This window comes from Lepisosteus oculatus, chromosome 2 (assembly GCF_040954835.1).
Source record: "Lepisosteus oculatus isolate fLepOcu1 chromosome 2, fLepOcu1.hap2, whole genome shotgun sequence".
Classification (NCBI taxonomy): domain Eukaryota; kingdom Metazoa; phylum Chordata; class Actinopteri; order Semionotiformes; family Lepisosteidae; genus Lepisosteus; species Lepisosteus oculatus.
Window position 1 is genome coordinate 1,822,470 of NC_090697.1, and position 16,516 is coordinate 1,838,985.

The following is a 16,516-nucleotide window of genomic DNA, read 5'->3' on the forward strand; positions in this document are numbered from 1 at the left end:
ACGAGAGAGTTCAGTTAAGAAAGTTAACATGAGAAAATATTAAAAACTAATCTGGCTTCTGTCAAGGTGTGATGTTGTTGTGAGCATGTTAGTTTAGCATTACAGGAGACAGTGGATAAGAGTGACAGATGGTTTATCTGCCTATAAGAAAAGGGTAGCTTCCCAAGGCTGGGAGACAGATAAAACTGATTAGAGGTGGGTTCCACAGCATTTTACATACTCACGTGATGTAGATTATAGGGATCCTTTTTGGATGGGGGAAGGGTTGTGCTGTGTTGTCTTTTTTCTTCTCCTAATAAATACAAGTGGCATTTTTCATAATTTGCTCAGTGGCTGCAAGGGATGTCACGTGGTGACGTTAGAGCTTCCTATTTCACAAACAAGCCCAGTAAAATACTCATCAGGCCACCTGTAGTGAACGTTCATTCTGTTTCCGGCATCGAGAAGACTTCAGATCTCTTTTCCATGAGAGCCATGATGAGCAATGCACGCTATCATTTTTCAACCACTCGACTTCGTACTTTTTTTTTTAATCGAGTCCTTTGTTGTATATGCTACCCTACATACCCTACATACTGTGCATAGTAATAGTCAGCATCAACAAAAGTGTGTTATTGCACTTCTGAAGTGTAATGTTCCAGTAGAAAACAGACTAGTGCTGTCTATGGACACAGGCTGCAAAGAGGCCTCCTGTCACTGGGGCTACAGTCACACAGCCCCTGTGGCATCATCAGAAAGTGTAAATTGGTTCCCTTCTCTGCTTTAGAGTATGAGAATTGGGAGGTTGCCTTTGATTGTGCCGTGCTAGTTCTTTGCAGTGCTTCCTCTAAATCTAGAAATGTTACTCCCGTCTCAGATGGCTGCCCAGTTATTCTGAGCACGTTCAGAGATGTTATTGCCAGTTAACAAGGACACAGCACTACATAGCTGTTGACTGGGAGGCTTCCAGATGCTTCAGTAAGTAGACTCCCGTGGAAACGAGGCTGAAATACTATGTTAATTAGTTAGTATGATATCTCCAATTTGAAGCCCTTCTGTTGGCTCTCCGGACTGTTTTACATTTATTTAAACGCTTCTATGTCTTTTGTAAGAAACGGGTTACAGGTGTGATGGCTCATAATCACAGAAGCTGCTCTACTGTATGTGTAGAACAAAATTCATAATTGTCCTGACTCTGCAATTGCAAACACGAAGGGGTGTTTTTTTTGTCTTTAATTCTTAATGCGGCTTGTGGGAAATGTAAATAACCCCAGTAGATATCATTGCTTTGTTGTCAGTGCATTGGGTAAAGATTCTTATTTTCCCTGGACCCTCAAAAAAAGATGATTTCCATATATGTTTAATTATGATGTTGAGTGGTTTAAAAATACTTTTTGGATTGAGTTACTCATCCAAACTCTTTATCCTCCACAGGGTCATGGGGGAAACTGGTGCCTAACTGGGTATTGGATGCAAGGTGGGATACATCCTGGATGGGGCGCCAGTCCATCGCAGGTTACCTCAATCATATATTTCCATATGTTTGTTTTGTTAATTTTCTACAGTGGAGTCGTGAGGTCAACAGATGGTCATAATTACATCAAGTATCAGCCACCATGATAAACTTCAGTTACATTCTTTGTTATAGTCAATGTGCTTGATTCTTATGGTCTTAATTATTGAGTGATTGCACTCTCAAATGTAACTAAAATGAATGTTTTTCAATACCTTATGGTCACTTGAAGTCACTGGGCTGAGCACAAGGTAAGTTTTGTTACTATGTGATCATATGTGTTCACGGCATGAAAAGTAAAATGTATATTGTGGTGTATTGATCATTGATGTTAATTTCATGATCAATTTCATGATTGGCTGCAAAACAAAAATGAAAAGTGTTGCCATGCTGTCCCAATCCTTCCTAAAGGCTCTGTACCTGTCAGTCACAGAGATGCTCTAAAAGCTATTGTGAGTCTCCTGGATGTGTCCTTTGTCAATGCACAAAAAATAAAAGCAATAATTTATTTTATGAACTGCTAAAAATGAATGCACAAAACGATAGGTACTTCTGTCTGCCTTTTATTTTTCTCATTCGGTCTATTACTGCTTGCTGCCTGCATTATAAATATTTTATGAAGTTCCAGTAAGCAGCTGCGTCAGCATGTTTGGGCTGCAGAGGAACAGGTAAAGGTTTATTCCTCGCTGAAAGGAAAGACAAGATACGCAATGTTTTGGCTCTGGAGTCATTAGGACTCTTTGGAGAATTGTGTTACTCTGCCATATACTGTACTGTACATTTTTCTGACTGGCTAGTGTTTTCATTCACTGGAGAATAGGTGTCTTATTGAACATATTTCATATGCAAGTCAATCAGGAATATTAGTGGTGTTCTGGGTGCATGGATTCATAGATCAGGACCAAAAATAACAATGACAAAACAGAACATTTCCATTCCTGAAGATGCTACACAATAGCTCTCCGTACAAGAAATTCACTTACTTCAGTTAATTATTATACAGTGATTTTCCATTAAACGTATACATTTTAACACAGTTGTGTTCAGTAATACATGGAAATGTATAAACACATGAATAAATAGTAAAATATTAAAATTAGTATTTTCAAAATGACTATTTTCCTATTTCAGAAATAAATAATAAAATCATATCTAAAAATAACTCACTTTTTAAATACTTTGTGATAGATTAAGTAGCACATTTCATTTTTCTTCAGAGGGTTTTATGTACCATAATTTGCTTTCCCAAGCCATTTCCAATATAAAGCACGGCTTTGTTTCTGAAACTGTGTCACAGCGAGGCTGGGATCTGTCAATGACTCAGAGTAACCTTCCTGGTCTTGCATAGTAATCCTCATTAAGGAAGTGTTTCTAAAGATTTGCTCAGCTGTAAATGCTTCTTATTACCATGCCGAAGAGATCGCTTGAATGTTTAGTTACACATTCAGGACATTTTTTTAAGATTCAGTATTAGCAATAGCTTGTTTTTTATTTTTCTTAAAATAGTAAAACTGTGGTAAATGCAATTATCTTTAATGAGCAGCAATGTTGCACATTATAATAGTTTGTTTCTTGTAATTTGTTTACTCTGTATAATTTGTATGATCTGTATAATATGTTTACTGTATAGCTAACAAAGGGTGCTCTAGGAACATGTTAAGATTGTGTACTCGTTCTAATCACAATTCAAGTGCTGTTCAAAAGTGAAACATATTCTAAGTGAGCAACACCTTTGCAAACTATCTTTTTAAAATTTTCTTTTCACATTACCTATGTGATACCACAACAAAAGTGTAAAGTATGGTGCATTTCTAACAGATTTTGATTGGCCTTCATTATAAAAAAAACAGTCCATTGTGCACAGGTTTCTGCAGTACTGACCAGTTTGTTTCCCATATGATGTGAATTTATGTATGAAAAGTGGGAAAAAGGCAAAAATACAGCTGGGCTTTTCTTTTGCTCTTATGCTTCAGTGGCAATTTGTCAGATCTAGTATGAATGCTTGCCTTCATCAACCTTTGTGACGGAGGCTTGGGTTCAGATCTTATTTAGCTCTAAGCCGATTGTGCTCCTTTCCTTTGTGGACTGAGCATAACCAGTTTCTTTGCATCCAATCCCTTCAGGGTTTGGCCATTACATCACTGTCAGACGATGTCTTTGCCAAGCATCAAGAGAGAGACTCCTTGTTGTTCCCTCTGAAAGGAAAACGCATTAGGAATATGGGAAAGTGAAGAAATCACATGAGCTTTCCATGAGAACTGCTAACAAAAAAAACCAACAACTGAACTTGGATGAACAAAGGGCAGCATTCCAGATAGGAGAATGTTTCAAAAAGTAGCTTACAGTATATGGATTCTGAATTGGAGAGACTACAATCTATTAACAGGAGGCCAAATAAGTATGGAAGAGCAGTATAGATGTTTTGGCAATTACAATGAGACCCACTAGGTTAGGTTAACACAGAGAAATGAGGAGTCCCATGTTGAACTGATGTGGTTCTTTTGTCTACACATACAGAAACAGAATACCGTACAGAGATGTTCCTGAGACAGACAGGAAGAGAAAAAGAAAGACTGGCAGTTTTAATCATTTTAAAGAAATTTACTGAGAAGTACACACAGAAATTTCACTGCAACATGTACAGTACATAGAAGACACATATCTCCTTCAATAACTCAGTGTGTTATTACTTTTTCTGATTTTGACCTCTTACCATGTTGTGGTTTATCATGATGTGATAAAAAGCATTAATAATGTTATGCTTCCAAATCCGGTTCTGCTATAGTTATCTTTTGATTACTATTGGATAACAGTAATACTGCAAATACTGGAAACGTGGTCTGTGCCTTCAGCTGATTAGGCTTAAGAGCTGGATTTTATCTGTATCATAGTTTAACACCATATCACATTCATATTTTCATATTCATGTTTTCATATATCATGCTAATGAGACAAGAAGAATGAAAATGAAAGTAGTCTCATTTTAATGTTAAAGATAAATTCAGTAGTATTCAAACTACAATAAAAAAGGAGAGTCTGCAATAGAGATATTGGGAGTAGAACCCAAGAAAACTAAACATCTACCATCTAAATTAAGTGATACCTAAATTTATGAAGTGTTTGCCACATAATGCAAGAGATGAAGCTACTACGTTAGTGGGAGATTGTGATGCAAATGTAATCACTAGAGAGTGTAACTCTCTAGCAGAGAGTCATGGTGAAGACAACATTAATGGATATTCACTACTCTTGAGAGCTGAAAAAATATGGAAGAGTTGGAGGTATACGTGTACAGGTAGAGGTGGTCATCACAGGAGATTATAGTTTTCCTCACGCAGATTGTGAACGCTAATAGGAGTATCACTAGCTGAAACTGTGAAGAAAGAGAACACAACGTTTCGGCCGTGGAGCCTTGTTCACACCTGAAGAAGGCTCCACGGCCGAAACGTTGTGTTCTCTTTCTTCTTTTTTTCAGCATGGAATGAACCTATTACTTGTTCCTTTGCAGCCTACACATGCTGACGCAGCTACAGTATCCACCATAGTGAGAGGGTGATAACTCTCTGGTTGGTCTCCAGTGCAGACTTTACAGTGGCTGTTTAACTGATGATTGCTGCACAGATATTTTGATGATGAAGGTAAAGGATGCTGGAGGAAATCTGTACTCTGGAAGATTATCCAGAGTGCCTCTATGATTCATAGAGTACATCTTTTTGTCAGTGGATTCTAAGAGGTTAGCATTGTTACTGTCATTTCCCCCTTAATTTATAGACTAGCTCATGCCAGGTATGCCTCTGTAGATTTTGAACCCACACTGTGATTCAGGTTGAGGCCCTACAGTAAGAGGAGTGAAGTGGCTTGGGAGAATTCTTATAATGATCTTACAGTAGACAGAGAAGAGATCTCTGTCATTTCTACTTTTGGATTTGTCCCCTTTCTTGGAAGACTGTCACATTCTTGGCATCCTGGAAACCATGGAGAGTACCTTCATGCCCCTGCCATATGATGAGGATGTGCAGGTGTAGTGTTAGTTCCTGTCACCTGTGCTTACGAATTTTATCACCTTCTGCTGTTCTGTCATTCTTCATTTGCCTGTAAATTTGCAACTTACATTGAGTGTAGACTCCCGAGGCTCATTTCTAATTGACTCTCGCAAGGATTTGAATCGGGATTTAGCAGATTTTAAAAACGGCTGATGGGTGCAAAATTGATTGCCTTTATGCAACATGTCAAACAAGACAAACACATATTCTTTTAAGAAATGTTTCATGCAGATCAAGTGCCCATGCCTACTTATTATTCCTTTTAACTGCATTTCAGTTTTCAGATGTCCCTCTAATTTACTGTAGGCCACTGGCATTCATAGAGTGATTCAAGGGGGTTCATTTATAAAGGTTCTGTGGCCTTGAAGCATCTTATTTTACAGTCTAGTATAATATGGTAAGTGTTGTAAATACTGTAAGATCATGCATATTTTCCCAAAACAGAAATAAACTTTATATACGACTGAGAAAAAAAATGAATGGGTATATAAATCCTGGAGAATGAATTTTAATAAAAATATATAGTGTTTTAAATGCCCTATTATGTTATTTTGAAATATAAATAATTCTATGTTCCTTTTTATTGTGGAATTTAAAGGAATTCTTGCAAAAACTGGGATTTGGAAGGAATCTACTAAGAGTGCTGTGTGATGAACCAGTTGTTCCAGTTGATAAAAGACATCATGACATGTACTGTAGCATAAGCATGCTTTTTTCCAAGTGCTGGCCTCAACAGTGACCGTGAGTACGATGCTCTCTTAGGTTATTCATTTGATATATAAAGCAGGATTGATTATTAATCGGGGTCATGAAGATTGCCTACTATATTATTTTATTGTTACCCTGTGCAGAGGAGCTTGTGTACCAAGACCAGACCTGGAAAAACAAACATTGCCATGCGACAAGCAGCATGGAAAGAAAGAATTCTGGGTGAATTATTCACAACCTAAGTGATAGATTGTGTCTTGTATTGAAGAACAATTTGGAGGATCCTCATTTCTGTATTACAGCTGGTTTGTATGTTAAAACCCTTTGTAAGGGTCACATTGTGTTATTCATTCCAGTCACAAGGGAGAATCTGAAACATAACTTTATCAGCCTTGTTGCCCGTATTCGTAGCTACTGTGTCTCCAGTCCCTCTTTGTGAAATGTTCATTTTATAAATTCAGCTTTGGTTATACTGTGAAGAGAAACCAGATTCCACTGCATTTGTTAACTGAAGTCTTTCCCAGTCTTCTTTAAATCTCTTCTTTCCTTTACTTGAGATTGTTTTCTTGAGATTATACAGTATCCTTTTCTTGAGATATGATGAATTTTGAGCTTTCCCTATTTATTGCTGTGACTGAAATGCTTGTATATGATACAAACACAAAAGAGTAATCTTTGCAATGGTCCGACATTGAGCACTTACAACGATTTACAAATTTACATTTCTTGCTTAAACATGGTAAAAGTTTATCACCTGTAAATTATATTATAGTTAGTATACAATTTGCAATTGTGGGTCACTGCACATTAGTAAGGTATCTGAATTAAGTTGGTTATGTGGTACAGGACCAATGTTACTTTGAAGTTGATAGTTTGAACCTTGTGTCAGGGTTTTTAATGGAAAGCAAAACTTTTGTAACTGGGCAGAGGTAATAAGAGGTTTGCAATCATTTGATAAGGTGGAGACATTGCATCACATTTGTTTAACAGTGCTGGGTCAATGCATTTGGGAAAAGCCACAGAGCTAAAATGCTTTGTTTCAGATGCATGAGGGTGATAAATCAATAGACTGAAATGTAATATTATCAAAATAAGATATCATAAAAAGTACAACATACTCCTGGTGTATTTTTAAATTCAATTTTGTTTTCCATTTTCAGGAGCAAAATAAGAGGTTTTTATCTGTTGTATTAATTTGACATTGAACTTCAGCTTGTTATGGAATGTAAGTAGTGCAATGGCGCCATCGCCTGGTAGCTGCAGTTCACTTCATGTTAACAAGGCTTAGAATGATGTAAAGAGAAGAAGGAAAACACAACGTTTCGGCTGTGGAAACATGTTTTCTTTCTTCTCTTTTCAGCATGGAATAAACCTATTACTTGTTCCTTTGCAGCCTACGCATGCTGACGCAGCTCCCCACCTGAACTAAGAATGATGTTGTAGTACATTAAGAGCATACCTGAACTTTTAAAAACCAAAACAATTAAGAAAAATAAAAGAAATAGCATATTAATCAGATAGACACTAATTTGTGTTTTCCCTTAACCTTTTTTTAATTTGAAATACACAGAAATTGGAAAGACCTTACAGCTGGTTCTTAGGTATTCTAACAAAATGTTGGCTTTCAGAAGCATTTGATAAAATTTTGATTTGTGAATTCTCATTGATCATGACAAATAGAACCGGATAAAATGTAGATGAGAAACCAATTCTTGTTCTCTTATAAAGATGGATGTACCGTAGTTGTAAATATTGTGGGGAAATTTGGGGAGATACTCATTGCAAAAGTTCAGATGAAGGTGGTGCCCCTCCGGAAACCATGTTCTGAGAAAACTAGAGATTTACAGTATACAAAGTAAGCTTATTGCCTGCTGGCACCATAGTTGTTTTTCGTCCCACTCATTAGGATGCATCTAGTCCTAGTGAACAAATGTATAAAGTACCAAAAGCATCTGTTTTAAACTTTTTTTTTTAATTGGGTCGCAAACTAACCCAAAATGTCAAACAGAATGGACATCTTTGCAGTTTCATGCATTCGTATGAGAACAGATGTGTACCTCCCAGGAAGATCTGGATATACCCCAATCAGAAGCCCCGGAGGAATAAAGACATCTGCTGCAGACTTAAAGCACTCTCTGCTGCCTTCCAGTCAGCTGACAGAGAACTGTATAAAAAATCAAGGTATGGCCTGGAGAAAGCCATTAAACTGGCAAAACAGGAATACAAGGACAAATTAGAAAAACAGCTTGGGAGCAACTCAAGGTGCATGTAGCAGGTGTATAGAGCCTTTAAGAGAGTAAAAACCTGTAAAGCAGCCGGCCCAGATGGTGTCTCCCATCATGTCCTTAAAACCTGTGCAGGTCAGCTGTCTCCTGTAAATACGGACATTTTTAACCTGTCTCTGTCCCTGTCAGTTGTACCAGAGTGTTTCCCGAAAAGCACAGTTGTGTCACTGCCCAAGAAGACCAACTTGTTTGAATGATTACCGTCCAGGGGCACTCATGAAGTGCCTGGAAAGCATAGTATTGACATATATAAACTGCACTATCCCAGACTCCCTCAACCCACTCCAGTTTGCTTACTGCTTGAGCAAGTCAGTTGATGATGCCGTATCTCTAGCAGTACATACTGCCCTAGAACATTTAGACCAGTGGGGCACCTACACTATCTTAGGATGCTGTTTATAGATTACAGCTCTGCCTTTAACATGATTGTTCCTGCCAAGATGGTCCCACAACTCAGGAATCTGGGTTTGTGCAACTCTGTCTGCAACTGGATACTGAATTTTCTGAAGGGCAGATCTCAGGTGGTGCAAATTGGCAACAATATTTTCTCCACAGTGATCCTAAACACTGGAGCTCCAAAGGGTGCTGTCTTAGTCCTAGGCTGTACTCCTTGTTCAGGCTGATCAGTAACAATAAAGAGTCTAGCATATAGGAGTGAGGGATAGACCATCTTACAAGATGGTACCTTGACAACGATCTGGCCCTGATAGTCCACAAGACAAAAAAACTCATTGTGGACTTCAGGAGACCCAGAGGGAGTCTCTGCTTCACCGACTTGGATTGGTCTCACTAAATAGAAGCCAGTCTGAAAAATGCACAACATCACCTGCACTTTCTGCTGTGCCTGAAGAAATGCTACATGGGGAAGAAGATACTCATAAACTTTTACGGCAGCACCATAGAAAGTGTCCTCACTGTATGATATTACAATACTGTCATAAATGACAAAGTCACTCTACAGTGGGTTGTGGCAATGGCGCAGAGGATTATAGGATGTGATTTACCATCAATCGATGAGATTTACACCATCTGCTGTTGCAATAAAGCCTAATCCATCATTCAGCATCTCACATATCCCACCACAAACTGTGCTCCCCCTGCACTCTTGTAAAGCACTACTGCACCATTTATTTATTGCGTTGTTTATTGTCTGTACATACTGTCACTGTTTATTATTTATTTACTTTTTTATAACATACTGACTACAGTGTGAGGTATCTGTTGTCTTTTTCATGAATACCCTTTTCTACCTCAGCATTTCCCCTTTTGTATTTATAGCTTAAGGTTTTACTACTTTTGTGCAATACCCTGCGTTCAACATAATGTTTTGTTAGTTTTGAATTTGATCAAAATGGATTTTTCCAAATGGTTTTCAATTGCTACTTCTAAAGTATATGATCCTCTTAATTTGATACTAATAAACTAATTGATCTGGTATCTAGAACTTTTAGAGAAATTAAATAAAGAGCAGTGGTCCTAGTACAGATCCCTGTGGTACTCCAATAATTACATCACCCAAGTTTGAGTATTCACCCCTTATCTGTACCCTTTCTTTTCTATGTAATAACAAATTCTTGATCCATATGATACCCTGAATGCTTATCACCTGTAAATTGAGAATTACTCGTTTATGAGGAATGTTATCAAAAGTCTTATGGACATCTAAGTGCACAATATCATTATGTCCCTAATGTATCTTTTCTAATACTATCCTTTCTTCTATTATATTATTTCCCTTTAGTTTAGTTAATAAAATCCCTTCCAATACCTTACAAATAATAGAAGTCAAACATTTCAGTCTGTTATTATGTGATTCAGTTTTCTCCCCTTTTTATGGATCGACATGACTTAAGCGAATCTTGGACACAGTGTTTGTGACAGTGAATAAAAGGAATGCATCTCCTAATATTTTAATACGGAGTATAAATATAAATAAATAAGTATAGTATCAAAAATAAATTATTTCAATCCAAAAGAAGATGAAAATACTATCTACAGGTAAATTACAAGGTTTCCATTGCTGAAATTAAAAAACTAACTGTTTCTAAAACATTCATACTTAGATGAAGAAAATGTCAATAAAAAACAAAATTAATGGATATATAAATGTGTTGTTGAACAACAAAAGCTCTTTTACCCATTTGGTCACAGTGTCACAGTAATTATAGCAGGAAATGCTTGAAACATGTGCCCATATTGTGAAATAACACACACCTGTACATAACCATGCATAACCATTTTTCCTGTAAATGTCTTTTAAAAGGTTATTCTCTAATTGGAAAAAATAAATTATATCTACCGTAAGGATGTAACTGTATTTCTTATCATTTACTTATTGTAGCTTTATTTTTGGACAGAAACACATTTCTATAGAATAGTTTTACACAATAATTTGGGGTTTATTATTTATCAGAGTGGGAGTGCAAATTAAATAATTATTGCACAATACCACAATGTTATACTTTTGTGTTAAAGCACAATATTGGCACATTACTTAGAACTACATACACATACACAGCAAACAAATTGTAAAATATCCCAAATATTCCACTGACCATCCCCAGGTTAACCATTACCATGACCGATAAAAAACTCTAACTTGTCAAAGTTTAGAATAAAAAAACATCTCAGAATCATAGTTGCTTTCTTGTATAAATTTATTTGTTGTTTCCGAGAACTAAGGAACACAGCCTGTTCGCATGCACAGACTGGTGTCATGATTTGCATCTACGATACAAAGGCAACTACAGTATGTGTTTATGTATTATTAGTGATCAAACATTATATTTTTCTGTGCACTCTTACTATTGTTATAGTTGAGCATCATAATCATTATTCATGCTGCTGTTTGTTTGCAAACAGCACAAGACATTTTCCAGTGCTGCTCTATTTTATATTGCCTTGCTTACCAATATGAGGTATAAACATACAGAATTTCCATTTACACTTAATGAGTGAATAAAATTGCATCAGTATAGGTGACTATACATTGTTAGTAATTGTTGCTATATGCCATTATAAGGGCAAGATACTGTATGAGCATAAATAGCTTAAATGGTTGTTTGCCACCTTTTTTTATTACGGGGATGAATTGTCACTGAACAATGTTACATGATCAATCAATCGAGTATCAGGTATGAAGTATCAAGTAACAGTACAGCATATAGTGGTGTTGCCAGCAATGAAATGCTTTATCAGCGAGCTGGTTAAGAGCGATAGAAGAGTAGAAGGACAGAAGTTTACAACAAATTACACGATTGTTATTTACAATACAATTTACAGATTGTGCGAAAGGATAGGAGGTATTTAGCGCATTCATACAGTATGTCTTGAGAGTGCAAAGTGACAGGAGGGCACTGGTGCACCTGTCAGTTCAAGGAGTTTGCCTGTTCGCCACCAGCCGTTTGGGTCATTGCAGGTGTCTGCTGTGGTTGGCTGTTTATGTATATGTTTTGGACAGATCATTCCTCTGAAACATCCTGAAATAAATTATTTCTAATCATTTAAACCATACAGTATGCACAGCTACAAGACACGTACTTACTTTTCTTTTTCAGTAACATATGTGTACAGTATGTATACAGGTAAGGGAATGTACATTTCTACATGCAAATAAACAGACAAATTTCAGTGTAGAGATTCCTTTTATAATGGAATCATAAATCTATAATTGGTTGCTTTCTTCGGCTATTGTCCTTTTATTGTCAGCAGCACTTTATTTAGTTACTACATCCAAGAGGGAAATATAATCCAGGGATCTTCAGTTATTAAACATTCACATAGAATGGATTAACACATTTCCCTTTCCTGTATCTTTCAGTACGTCAACCCTTTATCTCCAGTCTGTTAAATGAGGCTGTCCACACCAGTAAACATTATGTATATTTGCCCAGATGTCACACATTGAAATGAAAACCTGGTCATTACACAGCCAAAGGGCTCGCCATATGGTGTGTAATTTATCATGCACTGTAAGAGGTGGGGGGTACATACTGCTCCTTTTTAACATCAGTGCAAAAGCAGTGACCATATTGGCAGAGCCTCCGAGCAAGTGTTTGATAAGATACTGAAGTCCATTAAGTGCCACTTGCAATGCATCACATTCTGAAATCTGGATGATCAGGCATAATTTAACACAGCTCTTCCCATTTTTGGTTTCTCAGGGAGACTGAGTACAATTGTACTGTCTTCTCCCTGCGTTTAAATGAAGCATTTTTAATGAACAAAATCTCAAATGAATATAATATTTTCAGGTTTACTGATTCATGTTATTTTTGATTATCACTCCACCATGACTCAGTTCCTTAACTTGAGATGTCAGAATAACAGGGAATCCAAAAATAGACTGCTTTAACCATCTGGCTCTCTAGATAAGCTCCGAAGCATCATTTTGCTGCATGTTCTCTGTACACAATTATCTGACACCAGCAGACATTCTACAAATATTCACAAGATCAGCCCAGGACACACAGTATGGGCTGGTAAACAATGCATTAAATATCACAGGACACTGTCTCTCAGAAGTCTTATTACATCCACACAAATTATATTGAGCTGTCTGCAACCTTTCACATTACCAAACACCTTTTAATATAAATTACAATTCAAAGTAATTACAATATCTGTGATATTAAGGTGCACACAGACTACAGTTGTCACACAACAGAAAACATCTAAGAATTCTAAACATATTAATTTTGAATCAATGTTTTTTCTTTTATTTTGGCGCTTCAAATTAAATGCAAGTGTGGCACATTGAATTGATCAATAAAATTAGACCATTAATAAATTGTCTGTTTTTGACATTTTTTTAAACTGGTTTAAATGAATATTTTTTGTTCCAGTTTTTTTTTTCAGCATAATCACTTAATCCTAGATAACCTGATATCCCCCATTAATTGTTTGTTAAGGCCTACAGAAAGTGTCATCTCATCACTTTCAATAACCTCTGATGCAGTCCGTGATCATGCTGGACCAGAGCCCTCCCTGGGAGGAAGACACACTTCCTGTTTATTGGAGCTCTTTCCCTTTGTTTAATTTCACTCCTCTTTCTTTGCCCTTTGCCCCTTGGCGCTTAACATAATAAATGACACCCTGAGCTCTGGTGTGGTGCCCGCAGCTTTTAAAGGAGCAATCAGTCAAAACTTTTAGCTAATTTTGCCCCAAAATTCAATTTGCCTCTTCATGTGAAAATATTAGAACATACTGTAATCATCTCAGTTTAAATAATTATTTATTATTTATAAATAAACTTTTGGAACCCTTTCAATCTGCCATTAGACAGGTACAGAGCACTAAAATGGCTCTTGTTAAATTATTAATGGTATCCTCATGGCAAGTGATTTGTCTTAATTCACTATTTATAAATAATTATTAACTAACCAATTCGCCCTTCCCCTCGGTGTCGTGACCTTGACATGGTGGGGAAGCTTCTGTGCCTTAAGATCCTGAGAGTTACGCCCGTATGAGTCCTGACTCTTGGGGATATAACCATACTGGATTGGTTTCAGGTGAGGTGCCAGACCAAAACCACACGCCGGTCCTCCAGTCTGGCTCTTGGGCAAAACATTATCCCATAAAAATATCAACTGTTACAGAAACTACAGTGTGATTGTATGATCACCCTTTGATGAAAGCCAGACGGAAGTCAGGAGTGTGATGGAGAGTCTACTGGGGCCTAAAACCAAGATCCACCTTTGCACATGGAACGGCCTTTGAGCTTCCAAGACAGCACAAGTCCTCAGTGATCCGAGGAGGTACAGTCCCAATATCCTGGGGACAAGCGACTGGCTCTTGACGTCTGGCGATGAGTGATGGGACCTTTATTCTTTACTCAGGCCACAAAAGTACATACACACAGTACATGATGTAGCCATTGTACTTTCCAATGAGAAAGCCAGATCCTAATGGAACAGGAGCTAGTGAGTGACAGGGTGATAAGAGCATGTCTCAAATCAAAGTTCTACAAACTCACTATCCTGCAAAGCTGTGGACCAACTAATGAAGCTGAAGAAGAAGACAAAGATGGTTGAGAAAACTCCAAATGGCTGTTTCTAAGTACCCAAGCTCCAGATAACTAGTGACAGGAACGCCACAGTGATATCTGACAACACAAACTAACCACCTTGTCATAGGCAGTAACATCTACCCACATAAGAACAGTCATAAGCCCACATGGAAGTCGCCAGATGGCAAAATCTCCAAGCATAGTCCACATCATCATTAATGGCCAGTGGAGCAGGTCATTATTGACATGAGAGTTTACCAATTTTGGACAATAATACCATTGTGTGTTTACCATTCTGCATTGATACTTGATCACTATCTATTTGCTGTAGCTCATACTCACAAAGATGATAACACCAGGGCAGGACCCAAAGCGGCTGGACATCACAAAACACAAGTGCCCAAGAAGAAAAGGGAATTTGTATGGGAGCTTTAAACCAATTTCAGTACAGTAGATGTCGCCACTGAAAGAGAGGAAGAGTCTTAACAAAAACACAAAATAGGATGTTATTAAAATCACTTATCTTGAAACTATACAGTTTGCTATGCTAAAGAGTGGATAACACCTGATATATGGCAAAAAATTAAGGAGAGAAAACAACTTAATGAAGGCTACTTAGTCAAGAACTGACTCAGATAGCCTATAAAAACAGATAGGGAAGCAAAGAGAAGTGTCAGTAGAGACAAGAGGACCTACAGTACATTGAGAACCTTGCTGAGATCACTTAAACCAGATTGAGACAAGGTTACATTATCTCTTCTATTCTTTTCCTTCTGACCATAGACTGGATCATGACTAACACGACATTCAGAGTCTTCCAACAGACCATGTTCAAACAGCGGGAAGACCTAGACTTTGCTGATCACTTTGCTGTCCTGTCCCCCAAACACTCCAATCTACAGGAAAAAGCCAACGGTCTTGATATGTTTGCCTGACAAGTAGTTCTTAACATCAATACCGGCAAAAGTCAAGTGATGTGCATCAACACCACTCCCTCTGCACCGATTGTCATAAGGGGTGTTTGAGTTTGTGGATAATTTCACATAACTGTGCAGCCTCAGCCAGCAAAGAAAGCTGGGTGCAAAAAGTTTCCAAAAAGAATAGCCTCAAAACTGAGATTCACTTTTAAAAGAGCAACATTAAGTCCATCCTGTTCTGTAGGTCTGGGTGCTGGCAGACATGAAGAAGGTCGAAGCTTTCCACAACGCTAGTCTTAGTAGAATACTGTATGTTGCATCTTCTGGTTGAATACAATATCCAACCACCACCTGTACGGAAGGACTGGAAGTCAGAATGTAATTACAGAAATCGGATATCGGAGACTGCAATGACTTGGCTATGTATTTAGAATGGGTAATGATCACATCCCAAAAACCGCCTTAAAATGGACACCATCAGGCAAACAAACATGGCAGTTGAGCTATCCAAGATTAGTCTCTCTTGGGAAGAGGTACATCAATCCACCAAGGATTGAAAACCCCAATTGTAATTGTAGCCTTTGTCCCACTTGGAATGAAAAGAACAAATAAGTCACTATCTAATTTTAATTTTCTTTAATACCTGTGCTTTTTTAATATTGAAATAGCATTGTTTTTCAATTTAAGAAATTTTACAAGATAACATATAAGAATGTTTATAGCTGACAAATTAGTAAAGTTTATTTTTTCAAGGATTTATTACTGTAATACCCTACCTACTGTATATGTGGCATTCAGTCCCTAACACTACAATGTAGTTATAGTATGTTCAGAAGACTGATTAGGTCACACACAAGTGGTTATATCATTCCTGTCTTGGCATCCTTGCACTGGCTCCTTTCAGGATTAGAGTAAATTCTTCTGCTTACATTCAAGGCTCTTTATGGATTGGCTAGATTGGCTCTAACTAGGCAATATGCTATCTGTTTCCTCCCTGTCGTACTGTACAGTCTTCACTTAGACTGGACTATTACCCAAAGCTCAGGGCCATCGTCTAAAATGAA

At 37.4% G+C, this 16,516-nt stretch overlaps 1 long non-coding RNA gene across 2 annotated transcripts; it reads left to right on the plus strand.

Annotated features, from left to right (window-relative positions):
- The first annotated feature begins 885 nt into the window (after window positions 1-885).
- On the plus strand, window positions 886-7,690 carry LOC138241833 (uncharacterized). 2 transcript variants are annotated; one of them, XR_011191092.1, is made up of 4 exons: window positions 886-957; window positions 1,414-1,494; window positions 6,134-6,276; window positions 6,387-7,690. It is a non-coding gene; the product is annotated as an uncharacterized lncRNA (long non-coding RNA). The 2 variants fall into 2 exon arrangements; XR_011191091.1 differs by having other exon boundaries at window positions 6,134-7,690.
- The last annotated feature ends 8,826 nt before the right edge of the window (window positions 7,691-16,516 follow it).